This window comes from Ctenocephalides felis, unplaced genomic scaffold (assembly GCF_003426905.1).
Source record: "Ctenocephalides felis isolate EL2017-DRISC unplaced genomic scaffold, ASM342690v1 CF-g0.4_SCAFFOLD_03571, whole genome shotgun sequence".
Lineage (NCBI taxonomy): Eukaryota > Metazoa > Arthropoda > Insecta > Siphonaptera > Pulicidae > Ctenocephalides > Ctenocephalides felis.
Genome location: NW_020539725.1, coordinates 27831046 through 27845920, shown reverse-complemented (window position 1 = coordinate 27845920; position 14875 = coordinate 27831046). Strand labels below are relative to the sequence as shown.

The window sequence follows — 14875 nt, the reverse complement described above, 5'->3', positions numbered from 1 at the left end:
CATCTAGTAACATTAATCGAGAATAACATAAATATAAATAAAATACAGTACAAAATAAAAGATGGTATTTTTAATAAAATGATATCCGTATTATGATTTAATATAAAATAAAAGCAAATATTAATAATAATGAAATTAATAAATAAAATAAATAAAATTAGTGAATAATAAAAATAATACTAGAAAATCAACAAAGTGGAATAAAAACAGTAAGTGTCAAATAATAATAAATATAACAAAATAACAATATTAGAAATAATAAGATAATAATAATAATATAACAATAATAATAATAATTGACACCATCAAAATGATTCATTGGTATTGATTTAAGTCTAAGTAACGTAATTATGTTTATTATGAATTGATATTCACATATTTTCAGTTTATAATGAAAAATTCTTTAATAAAAAGTTTGTGCGTACGCAAGCCAAACCATATTTCATTATTATACAAAATTTCAAATTAATACAAGGTATCTTGTATCAAATCAAATTAAATAAACGAATTATCAGATCAAAGTCATAATGCCTAATATGTACTAATCAAGAGAATTCTTGACAAATGTATTTTTTATAATTATTTTTATATTTATTCTTTAACATATAATTATAAATATAATTAGTTTAATTTGTGTTTCAATACTATGTCTGGGAAAGAATATATGTGCTCATATTTAATAAGTTCTGGGCCGTTGAAAGTAAAATTTAGTGATCTTATTTGTCATCGATTTTTTCATAGTGAATGCAAATAGTGTAATGTAAATAGTGAAATAAATAATTTCAATAAAGTGCAATAAAATTATTATTATACATAAGATAAGAATGAAGAAATTGTAAAGAACTATTTCGCCTAATAGACTACCAACAAAAATAACTCACAAGCAGTAGTTATCGTTGCCATTTTTTTAACGAATGTAATTTAAATTTTTTGAAACAAGTTAACTCTTGTTAAGAGACTTTTGTGGCTCTTCAAAAACTGTTTAAATTCAAAAATTCAAAAACTGTTTAAATTCATTTAGAACCTAATACTTCGCACTTAATACTTAAATTTCGGATTTATCTGAACATTACACTAATATGTAATTATATGTTTTGATTTTAAGTGGCATTCAAACGACTTATTTCCTTGCAATTAACAGTAGATTCTAGATATTTCTTACCCACATATTTATTCGAAAGATTTCTGTTTGATATGATAATGAAAAAATGTTCAAACTCTACACAATAGCTCCTAGTTTTCATAACCCATAATTAATTTTGGATAATAATTTAGTAATCGATACAACGTTTCAGAACTACAAAATCATTTTCATTTTAGTTCAGAAAATTCCATTATATTCAATTTCAAATATTCAAAACTATTTAGGAAGATGTATATTTAATGTAGATTTTATTATATTGACGGATAAATCAGACGAGCTGTTTCTTTGCAATAAAAAATTAATTATTTTTTATTGAGCTTTCATAAAACGAATCAATTTAAAATAAATATATTGGAAATTGAGTACATTAATTACTGCTAAAGTCATTTAAACCATTTCCTTGTATTAATAGCTATTTTTTTTAAATTAAATTATTAAAGAATTTGCGGTTAAACAATTAAATAATTCGTTAGCATTGATTAGCCTAGAATGCAAACTATTAAACAGAATTCTTCGTTACTAATTTTTTCGGCAATATTGATCAATTCAATCATTTTTGATATCGGTAACCCCTTCTTGTGGAAAATGACACTTAGAACTAGTTATTTTCTGGAAACAAAATCTAAATCTATTATGAAAACAATTTACCATTTAATATATTATTCATTATGAACACTTTCGAAACATAAAAAGTTAACCTAATCGTATATATTGTTAATTATATATAGAAGCAATCACAGTCTTTTGTATATAGTAACTTTCAATGAGATGAAAAGTCAATGCTAAAATAAAATAGGAAATTTTTACATGATGAAATAGTTGATAAAAATCAAGAGAGTAATTCATAACTTAAAGAAATATAAAAAATGTTAATACTTTTGAAATATCTATAATAATAATAATAATATATTTACTATATACATATTTTACTTATGTCAACCATTAACCTCAGCAACTAACAATTTAATCATTATTTTACGCTTTTCTCTATTTATCAGAAACGATTGTACGAAGAAAGATAACTGTAATATAGTGAGAATCTCAAACTAACATAGACATTATCCAATTTACACTTTTGAATTTGAAAGAAAAAATTGTTTTTAAATTTAAAATTTGGAATTAATAGATATACATCTCAATCTCATCTGGAGTTATTTAACTTTCTTAAGATTTGTAAATGTTTCTTTGAAAAATGTTCACACATAAATGTAGTACATATATATGTATTTATGATTCCATTTTAGTATACACCTAACCAGGCATTTGGAAGAACGGATCAAGTTGAATTTGAACAAAAGGATCTGATCAAATCACATGCAAATGGAAAATAAGCATCTTTCTAATGTCTCATTGATAATACATTTGCGAAGTTAGGTATTATTTTGAACATCATCAATTCAGTGGCGTCGGAACCGTGTGGGTTGTGTGGGCTTGAGCCCACCCATGAATTTTGATGGGGGGGCTCAGCCCATCCAGCAATTTCAAAAAATTATATGGGCTAATGTCATTAAAAAAAAAGAGACCACTGGCTGCCTATCTAAAAAAAAAAACTAGCCCACCTATCAAAAATTTGGTTCCGACGCCACTGCCATTATTATTTTGACAGTTTTCACTGCCAATTCATGAGAAGATAGGACCATAACATAGCATTGTCATTGGTCAAGATTTGACTAGAGTTTTTGTTTAACCGGGACTCTTCAGGGTAGGAAGTATAAATGTATGAATATATATACCTGTAACTTAAAATAACTAAGAGACTAGCAAAAGTAACGAGAGATTAAGGTTGTAGAGTAAAGATCAATATACATATAAATACATAAATTATAATATACAATTTAAAATATATTATAGTTTACGATATTTAAAGTATACATTTAAAACAGTGGTTTTATTCACATATCTTATGGTGATGGAATATTTATAATTTTTAGTCCGTTTAATAGCTAATTAATCATAGTGATCCTCAGTCAATATTTTTATTCTACAGGAGAATTGTATAAATAAAATGTCTATATAAATAGAATTGTATAAACAAATGTATATACAAATAATTAGAAGTCCATCTGCAATTGAAAGAAGTTTATTGACAACTAGGATATAAATTACCTCTACAATAAATTAACATTAAATGATTAAATATGTATCGTCTAGGGCTCACGTTCGAAGGTTTACTTGATCGATACGAACGTCTGGCCCAACTATGTATGAACTCTACTCCCCCCTCAGACATTTTCGCCAAACCAACGAGTTATTTTCATCCGTATTATCACACTCGGAAACATGTTTGTGTGCAAATGTAGGAAATGCATTATTTACGTAAATATGCGTGCAAATTTGTAACCAGTGCTTTTTGGCATCGTAAATAACCTTAAGGCAAATTGCTGAAATTCGTCGTTTTATAAACAAGTATTGGATGAATAAAACTAACAAATTCATAAAAATAAGTTTGATCTTTGAAAAATTCCTTAAAGTATCTATTAATTTGTAATATTTTTGAAATTCTTTTTTGAAATGCTAAATTCTTGAAAATAATACATAGAAAAATTAAGTTTACTTCCTCAAGACGACAATAATTAAATTAGTTTAGATTTAATAGATTGAAATTTAATATCATAGGTATTATTAAAAATTGTTATCTGATATCGAATTACGTTATTTGTTTTCTAGAGAGTATTAATAGCAGATTTAAAATTATATACACGAACAATTTTATTATATATTCATTATTTTTGAATAAATTTAATAAATCTAGTATTAATAATTATATATAAATTTAAAAAAAAGTTCTTGGTTGATTATATTAATACATACTTAATTTATTCAACATTTATAACTTGTTCCCTAAATTAATGAAACTTTAACTATTGTTAACAATACGTTTTTGATTATTAATTTTATTTATTATTGTTTATAATACGTTCTTAATTATTAAAACATATCAAAGAGATTAATATTGATAATTAAATAAACAAGGTATCAGTATTAGATAATAGTAAAATTAATCAAGAAAACAAAATCTATAGCTCAATCAGAAATATTAATTATAATTCCTTCATAAAAAAAACATAAAAACGAAATACATAATTTGCACAAAACATAATTATTATTAACTTTAGTATTCAATGATTTATATTACTTTATTTAGCTACTAATAATTGAATAAATAAAAAGTGAGTAAAATGTTCAAATTCTTGCAGTAAAATATATAACAATATTTTAAATGTATAATAATAAAATAATAAATAATAATAGTTCAATTCAAATTGAACTTTTATCCTTATAATAAATGATGATAAATGACTACCATTTATTATTATTATATGCATACATATATTTGTGCATATATGATACTATAATAAAGACTATAATAAATTGTTTAATTATTGGTTGGGTGCTCTAGAACAACTTTATCATATATATTTTCACCATCTAAAAGAAACCTCTTGCTTTATATATTTGTGTGTATATAAATAAAATCAAATTTAACACGTAAGTGATTTGGCAAACGTAACGTAGTTCATTAAAATAATTTTTATTAAACATGATATAGTTTTATTAGCTCCGTAGTATTAGCTCCGTAATTGCAAAAAAATAATAAATGAAATTGTTTGTATATTTTTATGTTTCAGAGGTTTCTGAACATTTTGGCATACTTCAGAATATGCGTGTATGTTTGTATAGAATTTGTCGCCCACAATATCAGGAGCATGGATTAACCGATTTGAATAATTCAAAAAAGTTTTTGGCAAAGGCAAGTTCTGCCATTCCGGAGATACGGGGCAAAATCGCAAAAAAACAACTTTTTTTAAGGGTTTCCTATCAGATTAGAATGATTTGAAAAACGTCATAAATCAACATCGTATTGCAATAAATGCATTGCTTGTATATAAGCAATAATTAATGTTCTAAAAATGCGCCTGGCATGCCTCGACTAGTAATATTCGTGAGGTGAGGTCCGTGTAGACTTGCACAAGTATGCACGTAGGCGTGGAGGGGATATTGAACTTGGGGCTGAAACGCTCAACCCCAAATGTACATAACCCAGACATGTTTGGGTTGAGGTAGTGCCACTGACCTCGCTATCTGGAAAATACTTTTTCCTTTATATATAGGATATCCGAGAGACGCTTCCATATCGATATGTATACGATATAGTGATATATATATATGTATATATATATATGTATATATATACTGGGTGTTTTTTGAACATTATATTGATTTATATACATTCATAGTATCTAATATATTTTTTATTACAAATAGTTTATTTAAGTTATCTTCAATAATTTCATAATCTCTCATACCAGGCACCTCTGTCTGACTGAGATATGAAAATAATGTATATATATATATATATATATATATATATATATATAAAATAAATAAAAAAATTACTTAAAAGTATTATCACCATGTAATACTGTCATGCTACGTCAGCTAAGTGATTAAATTGAAAATTAAATACATTTTCAAAAGTTTTTGTTAAAAATCTTAACAGTAGTTTAACTTAAGATAGCAATAATAGAAATCCGTTCAATCTATAAAGGCATCAATATTTTGTGAGATAGTGACACGTAGATGGTTGAATGACAAAAATTTTTATACATTTACATATATTACACGTATTTTTGAATTGCATTAAAATGTATAAAAAATATAATGACACTACAAAGTTATCAAATGGGTGCTTGAACTTAAAAGATTCTCCATAACTAAATTCAAGAATAACTTTCTATTTTTTCTTTCAAATTTAATTCTTTCATTGCCTCTGCATATGAGTGTTTGCATATGAAGTTTCCAAAAATAAAGCGATAGTTCTATAGTTTTTCTAGTTATATTTTTGTCATTGGATATTAGATTGAACCACCAAGCTTAGCTACGCACATCTTGAAGAGATTATTTATACTAATCAATAATCAATGATGATATCAAACCAATTTTTATTTGAAGATATATGTAATGCAATTGGGCAATGTACTGTGACAGACAACTGAAGATCCTATTTTTTCTTATATTTGACTGGCGTTATATACTACTCTAGGAGCAGAAGTCTAATAACCTGCTGCTTGGTGCAACCCCTACAAATATATATATATATATATATATATATATATATATTACATGTAGATATAAATGTGTATATGCATTATATACGTGAATCGTCTGGCTCTAGTAGAAGATCGATGCATTCCGTCTGGCAAAGTGCATCTCAACATTTTACTTTTTAATCATATTTATGTAAAAACAATAATAGTAATATTTCTCCAATATTAATTTCTGGTATTAATTAATTAATTGTTATTTGCAAATTAAGTGAATAAGTAAACTATTTAATTTCATTTCTACACATCCGATATTGTCTCTACAAACACGTTCGACTATGGTTATAATAGTATCTCTTTATATTAATTCGCAAAATTAAAAATGTTTTGTTGCAGATGTATGATCATTTAAAAAGGAATTTCAAATATATGAAAAAATGATGTTCGACCGAAATATAAGACCACGATAGTTCAATACTACAGATTTCTAAAAATTGCACTCAAAGGATGTTCAAAGTTCAAAATAGTTATTTGCCTGACACTATTTCTGTAGTTTGTAGTATCTATTTTTTCACAGTTCGAAGAAAATATCTCTAAAAGATTTTGAAAGTTATCTGAACTCCGTGAGTTATATACATATAAAATATCATAATTTTTTAGCAAAAAAGTAATTGGTTTGATCTTTGCTTTTGTATAATAACCTCATGAATTCTCTTGAAATATGGATAAACGTCATATTCTCTTAAAATATGGATAAAAACTAAATTTTCAATTGAAAACTACTTGTAAATCTTAAGCCACCTTAAAATCTTTGGCACAATGCTACAATGGCTACAATAAGCCTAGTTGATAGACCTCACTTTGAGCAGAGATCTATCTTACAATAATATACATATTGCTGATATACATATGACATAAATAAGACACAAAGCATGAACGGAGGAAGTAAGGAGTAATATTTTTTTAATATCAAAGTTATAAGTTCTAAAATAATTTTATTTTCCTACATCTATCAGAGAAACGAACATATATGCTTGGGCGAAAATCTTGCAGAGGGAGATATTGAATAATTTCACTAAAACGGTTCGAATGCTGGAGTTTAAATAATTATTGAAAACATTTGAGGAGTTATAATGCGTTTTCCTCTTAATATTATAAATAATCGTCCAATCTTTGAAAGAACATAATATGTTATGGAATCAGAAATGAAATTGAGAATCTGTCGAAATTTCAGAACTCGCCCTTGTACGTACAAACGCATGCTGCAGTACATGCAGACCAATATATACAATACGAGCTCAAATTCATATATATATATATATATATATATATGAGTTCTTGAGGGCGATACATCAAACAAAGAGCTTTCTTTGTTTGATGTATCGCCCTCAAGAACTCACTCAATCAACATCAATACTACCATATATATATATATAGAGTGGGGCAGTGAAAACATACGAAAATCTATGTTTTATCTTTATTATTTTTATATTATATATATATATATATATATATATATAAGCATTCTTACTATTGGAAAATTGCACACAAAGTCTTCTAAAGAAGTAAAATACATATACTATTTAAAATTATTGAGAATAGGTGAACAGGCCATGTGATTGATTTAATAAGATTTCGGAAATTATTTACAGGCCTGTAACACTAATAAATAAAAATTATGTGAAATTACAAAAAACTCAACCATGTTTAGTACCTTAAAATCATTAATTTATGTCGTAAAATATTCACTAGATTTTACTCTTTACTGGAAAGATGACATTTTACGTAGCTTAATGCCTTTGTTATGATTTTAATAATGGAGTAAAACTAGAACCTACATTTTTTTACTATTTGAAATGCCATTGGTTTTATTTTATTTTATTGTTTTAAACAGCAACCAGATTTTGAAGATACCACCAAATGTTGAGCAAATTTGACTTAATACTACCTCAGTTTTACAACTTGCAACCCAGATGATGAACGAGGGCTATTTTCACTTGGAAACATATTGTTATTTATAATTTGAAATGAAAACCTTTGTCACTAGTGCTTAACATCAGGCTCCTTGAAGCAGGATCGAACCCGAGACCTCTAATTCAGGTCCAGTAGCCCTAGCCAATTACCAACGAGTGAGCTTGCCATTGAATTTGTGAGTAATATTTATGGTATCCTTATCAGGATTATGAAAAGAAAACTTATAACCACACATAACCTTTGTTGTAAAAAAGGTTGTAAGTAACCCAAAGTCACCCTTTGAGCACAGGATGCATGTGCAAATCATATAATTTTTTCATATATATTTCCATAGCTTAGGTAAATAAGCATCCCTTTTTAGGTCTAATGCAAACTCTCTCAATATTACGGATTATAGAAAAATTCCAAATTCTGTATGTATTAGTCTGTATATTTATAAATTGCCATCCCTTCCAGACAGCGGTATAATAATTTTTATATTATATTTTTAAATTTAGAATTTTTAGAATTCAGTAAGTTGCAAGACTAAGAACATCTTAAGAAAATCAGCTCGCACAAGTTACTCAAACATTTAATAAAATTTATAATTCTATGTCTATTGTCGCACAGTGCACACAATCGTTTAAAAGTGCAGTAATTAAATTTCTATGAAGTGATAACGGCAAAGGCAGCAGTAAGGTGTAATCGATGCCTTAACGGATATTTTGGATATTTTAGATATTTAATACCGAGATAAAAATTCTTATAGAAAAAATAATTTTTATAAATTAAATATTATTCACTCGCATTTTTTATACGCATCATAGATTCCTATTCGTGTATTTTTATAGCCGCACTTATGCCTATACGTTGCATTCTACACTACACGCCTTACATCTATACCTTACGCTATATTTCATCATATACTCTTAAATCCCTACATTGTATACCGAATACACCTAACCTATATCTACTATATATCCTATACCTATAATTTTCCTTACACAATACATTAACCCTACCGAGAATCGAACCTGGGTCCGCCGCGTGGCATGCAACAACCTTAACCACTAGACCACTGTAACGCTACAAACAACCGTCTTTTTTCGCGTGTCGTCGCGCCACCTTAGTATTAATTACCTAATTAATTAGAAAATGACCCGCGGAAACAACAGTGCGTCCCTTATTATATTATTAATGGGGGTACCCGATAGGGTAGTGGTTAAGGTGCGCGACCGCCACGCGGAAGTCCCGGGTTCAAATCCCGGTATAGACAATAGATAGGTAGACATAATACATAGAGCGTAAGGTAAACCTATATAATATAGGTAAATATATAAATTAGACAGTAATATTTATAAGAAGTAAAAAGTATGTAGGTATATAATAAGTTAATGACGGTGTAGGTATCTCACGGTATAATTGATAATAGATATCTACCTATGATATACATTAATATAGTATAGTAAGATAGGTAATAGGTTATCTATCGTATTATTAGGTTAAGTCTTATAAAGTATTGTAATACATCTTGAGTACTTTTATATCATAATAAATACCTGTAAGTACTAATGAACACAAATAATACCACAATAAATACAATTAATGTTATTAAAGAATATAAATTATGTACTCAATGATTCCCTAATACTTGTACAATTTAATTTATAGACTAGCTGTATATAATAGAGTTAATTATATAAGAAATCAATATATTAGATTTGTGAGTGCTTATCGAAATATATCAAATTTTTTGAACCGGTTTATGAACCGGATTTTAAATTTTAGCGTTCCGGCAAAAAAAATATTTGCACAACACCACTGAATATTAGTATTATCAATAAATTAATTCATTTATAGGGTGATGATGACTGTAGTTTTTGTTAATTATAATTTTACATCATTGCGCGCCAAATAAAATGTAAAATATAATTAATTATCTAATTACTTTACGCGAAAATCAAAAATATGTATGATATATTTGTGTTTTTGTTCCGGTAGCTGTATGCGTGAGCCAGACAGGGCGTATCGATCTGAATGGGTGGATAAAAGGAAAGTTTGAGGTAAATAGGGGAAAATAGGAAAATTCTGTGGCACAGAAGTAACAGAATGGGAAATGCGATGCACCAGAGAAGTGGGGATAAATAATAAAATACGTTCATTTTACATTTAAAAAAATAGATGCTAGTTTCAAAACAGTCGACCTTGCAAAAAAATATGTGATAATAAATTGAAAGCTTTCATAAAGGTTTTTATTTTTATCTAATTATTAATCAGTCATAGGTATTCATGAATGAATGAATTATCTTTGTACATTTGAATACTTGAAAAAATACAGTACTGATGATCAGTACTTTGCTTTCATTAGATCCAAAGCGGCCGAGGAGAGCAATATTATAATGATTATCAATATGAACTGATAATTGTAATTAAATATATATAAAAAAATGAAAATAAATAAATATCAGTTTTGATATATTAAAGAACAAAATTTCCTTATCTATGTTCTGACCTCTGACAATTCTTGTTCTGAATATTAAAATTAATTTCAATATTCGATGTTATCACAAATTTAAATAGAGTATTTAAATTATTTAATTGTCATAAAAAATTATTAACTTCCCATAGGGTAAGTTATTGTAATCGTCCAAAAATCAAAACGTTTTGATGGTTTCTGAACATTTTGGCATACCTCAGATAAAATAAATGTGTGTGTGTGTTTTGTATGTCCGCATTTTTTATTTATATATTGTCAAAAAATTTTTTTAAAAAAAAACTATTTTTGCCGAATACAAACAACTTTTAATTTTGCGATAAGTATTGATCTAATTTAGATGCTTCTTCTCTCATTTTTTTTGTAAATATTCTCAGTTATTATAAAGTACAGGTATTATATGCATACATTTATACCTCCAACCCCAAAGAGTTATATAGAAAAAGCCCTGGTCCAAAATCTTGACCAGTTTATGAAGTTAATAGTTTTTGGTCATATTTTTTTTTACTGAGAACCATAAATGATGATTTTGCTTCTTTATATAAGATAATATTGTATTATTATGCTAAATAAGTTATGTACTATAAAACTACTTAAATTACAATAAATAATGGGTAGTAGTACTACCCAATATTTATTGTAATATAAAGTTGTACTACCGTACTAGCGTAGTACGGTCCTGGGGCAGGTCTGTGAGCTGAGTTAAACTCCAACTCGGTTCTGGGAACAATAGTGTGAGAGATTTCCCATTGCCATTTTACACCGCAGTCCCCAAAATGGACATATTTTCGAATGGAAACATATTTTTAATCTATATTTTCAAGTAAAAATAGACATTGCTACTGCACGATATCAGGTCTTCTAGAGCGAGTGCTCGAAGTCGCGACCCTGTCCACACAATACATTATATTAAGTCATAAATGTACATTTAATTTCATAATAGGTAGTCATAAATAAATACGCATTCTCCTAAATTATTATTACAGTTCAGTGATACAAACGCAAAACTGCGTTTTCACACAAGTTCCGCGAAAGCAGACAGTGGGGTAGAAATGACGGAGGAATGCTGAATATCCACGTCGGGATGAATTCTCTCCACCCGTCCCGTACGGAAGGGCGGCAAAGGGGAACATTCGTCCTAGGCCACTGCCATGCGACAAGGGCAAGGCTACGAGTCTGCGCACTCGGCGCGCAACGCACACTGACCGATGCGCATGCAAGCGTATGCGTGAAAAATGTGCTCCTATGTATGCGGTAAAGGTGCATTTACATGGGGTAATGGTTTCTATTATGTTTATGTTATTTAGTTGAAGAATATAGAATTATGAATTATTATAGAAATTTTATTTATTAATGAAACTTTGACCACGTGTATTAATATTTCGTAAGGAGTGTCACAAGATAATCTTGGTTTTTCTTTGTGCTATTACCAAGATACATCTAAATATTTGTATTTTATATAATGTTAAGTAATATTTAAATATAATATACATATATATGATATAATATTTTTGAAAATAAATTTTTAATATTGTTTACATTATTCCATTCATCAATTCAAGTGATCACCCATATAGTATTATATTATTGTTATATAGCAATTAGCGTACAAAAAAGCTTTTAAGTAGTCTAACAATTTCGAATAATATTTTTATATTTTAACATTCTGTTAATTGACATTTTCTTGGCTTTTAATATACGAAAAGTTACGAAAGTTATTTATTTTCTATTACATTCGCAAATAGATACTAATCTATTTTAATTGTGTAAAGTTTTCTACATTTTTCTATTTTTTAATATCCCGCTGCAAAATAAACTCTATTATAACTAACCTATAAACGTTTTGCAAAGTATATTTCTTTTATGTAACAATATTTATGTAACCAACGATTTTTTTAGATGAAACTATTATTTCAATATTATACTAGTCATTATAATATTATAGTTATACTGGAACATCAAGTAAATGTTTTAGAAGATTAATTTGAGCGGTTCGGTATACAAATGTGCAAGTGTAATTGCAAGTAGGTACTTGTATATTAAAATTTTAAATTATCTAATGATTCACGATGCACCTAATATTAAGAAGCATCATTTAATTAAAGTGCAATCATTTTAAATCTTTTACATAATAAATATAATTATTGACTATATAATTTTGACATATGCCAAAAGCTTCAATATAACATATATATCATATTCTGATATTATTTAGAAGTACGTTTTATATTTAGAAAATGTAACGCTAGTGTGATTTGTTATCTATTATTGAAAAAATATATTGTTAATTTTTTTTTAATTTTCTTATAAATTACAATCTGTCTAAATAGAAAGACATTGAGTAATTAGATTGATAAATAACATAGAATTTTAAAAGGAAAACCTAGTGGTTCACCTTTTATTAATGTACTAAATTATATCTTAATTAAATTTTGGTATAATATTGTTAAAATATGGAGCAAGAAAATATCTTATGAGACATTGCTAATGAATCATCATCATTATTGTTAGATAGTCACTGAATAAATACTAAATGAAATTGAATAAATACTTTGCTTCATTATTATTAAACCATACTTGTTGTAACCATTTAAGGGTCATGTACAGTCTTTACAGCTATTGTACAGTATAGATAATCTGTACTGATCTGTTTAATACAGGATTTAATTTTCTTTACTAAATTTAGCACTATATCTACTACACATTTTGCAGTAGATATATTTCAGCATTTTAAAACGAGATTATGAATTGGAAAAAAACATGTTGAGAAGTTTGCTACGAATAACTGAAAAACAGATTAACTAACAGCAGTTAAAGAATATTATAGAATTAAAGATTGCGTGTTAATGATGTATTAAAAAGCAAAAAAAGACAATAAAAAATAAAATTGAATTAAAATTAAAAAATGTAATAACTATAAATATTATAAGAAATAATTAAGTGAAATGATAAGATAAAATAATATTGTTTATGTGTTATTTATAAAAGTGCAGCAAAATGTACTAAATTTAAAGCATATTGCATATTACGTGTATGCACTTTCAATACCAGTTTTATCGAAAAAATTAGAGAGAAAGAAAGAAAATAAGGAGAGAGAAAGAATCAGAAAAAGAGAGTAATAATTGGAGAGAGAAAGAATCAGAAAAAGAGAGAAATAATTGGAGACTGAAAGAAAATAGAGAAAGAGAGAGGCAGAAATCGAAAGCGTGATATATCATCCTAAAAGTAAACTAGTGGTGTATGGCATCGTGCCTTAAGGCAAATGGCTGTAACTTCCCGTACCGTAACAAAATGTTGAGGAATATTAAATGTTTTCAAATGGATTTATTATAAATACTGTAACATTGTCTAATATTCATAAGAATTATATAAACTGAATCACAAACCTATATAAACATAATAATTTCAACTCATATTGAGAAAAATGATCAATTATAGTTTCCATGTACATATTTCGTAGTACCATATCCCTAGCTGGTGTTTTTGCAAATCATGCACACAGTCTCAGGTGGTATACAAACGCGTTCTCCTAGAAGCGTGGAGTTTTGTATGAGTAAAAGCACGATTGTATGCGAATCACAAATGCTCCATCAGCGATACTACACATGTATTGTATTATATGGTTGTGTGATATATAATGTGAATGCACTCTACATCATGAACGCGTTGCAATGTCAAGTGTAGATCTTTCGCTATGATTTATCGTGCTGTGCAGAAATTTCAAGCTAGAGCTATTTTATAATCACACAATAAATGGAAAACGTAGATTCTGCTAATTCTGCTAACAAATACTAGTTTATTAAAATAGATCTAGAAATAATATTTTGTAAACATGGTAAAGATTTAAGGAACTTAGAGGGATACTAAATAATATTTGTGCGAAATTTTTGTGCAATATTAATTTTTACCTCAAAATTCTATTATCAATAAAGAATGGACTTTCTGAAACGTCAATATCAATTCTATATATATGCACATGATTTGTACACCCAAATAATGTCAAACATGTCCACAACATCTACTTAGACAAATGAAATTTGTATAGTAAGTAAAAACAGAATAATTTTTGTGAGGTATTTTTTATATGTTTTTAATTCTATTATTTAGCCTGCCAAAATTAATTTTAATTTTAAACTATACTTAAATTTGATAGCTTATAATTATTATCTTATCATCATTGCGTTATTTAACAATGTAACTTACATACTATGATAAAGCTTACTTTTTATGATAAAATAC

General features: G+C 27.2%; 1 protein-coding gene across 1 annotated transcript in view; it reads right to left on the bottom strand.

The window, feature by feature from the left end:
• The window catches only part of LOC113385409 (KH domain-containing protein akap-1-like), a 66504-nt gene that overhangs the window by 13603 nt on the left and 38026 nt on the right, over positions 1–14875 (bottom strand). The window lies entirely within an intron of this gene.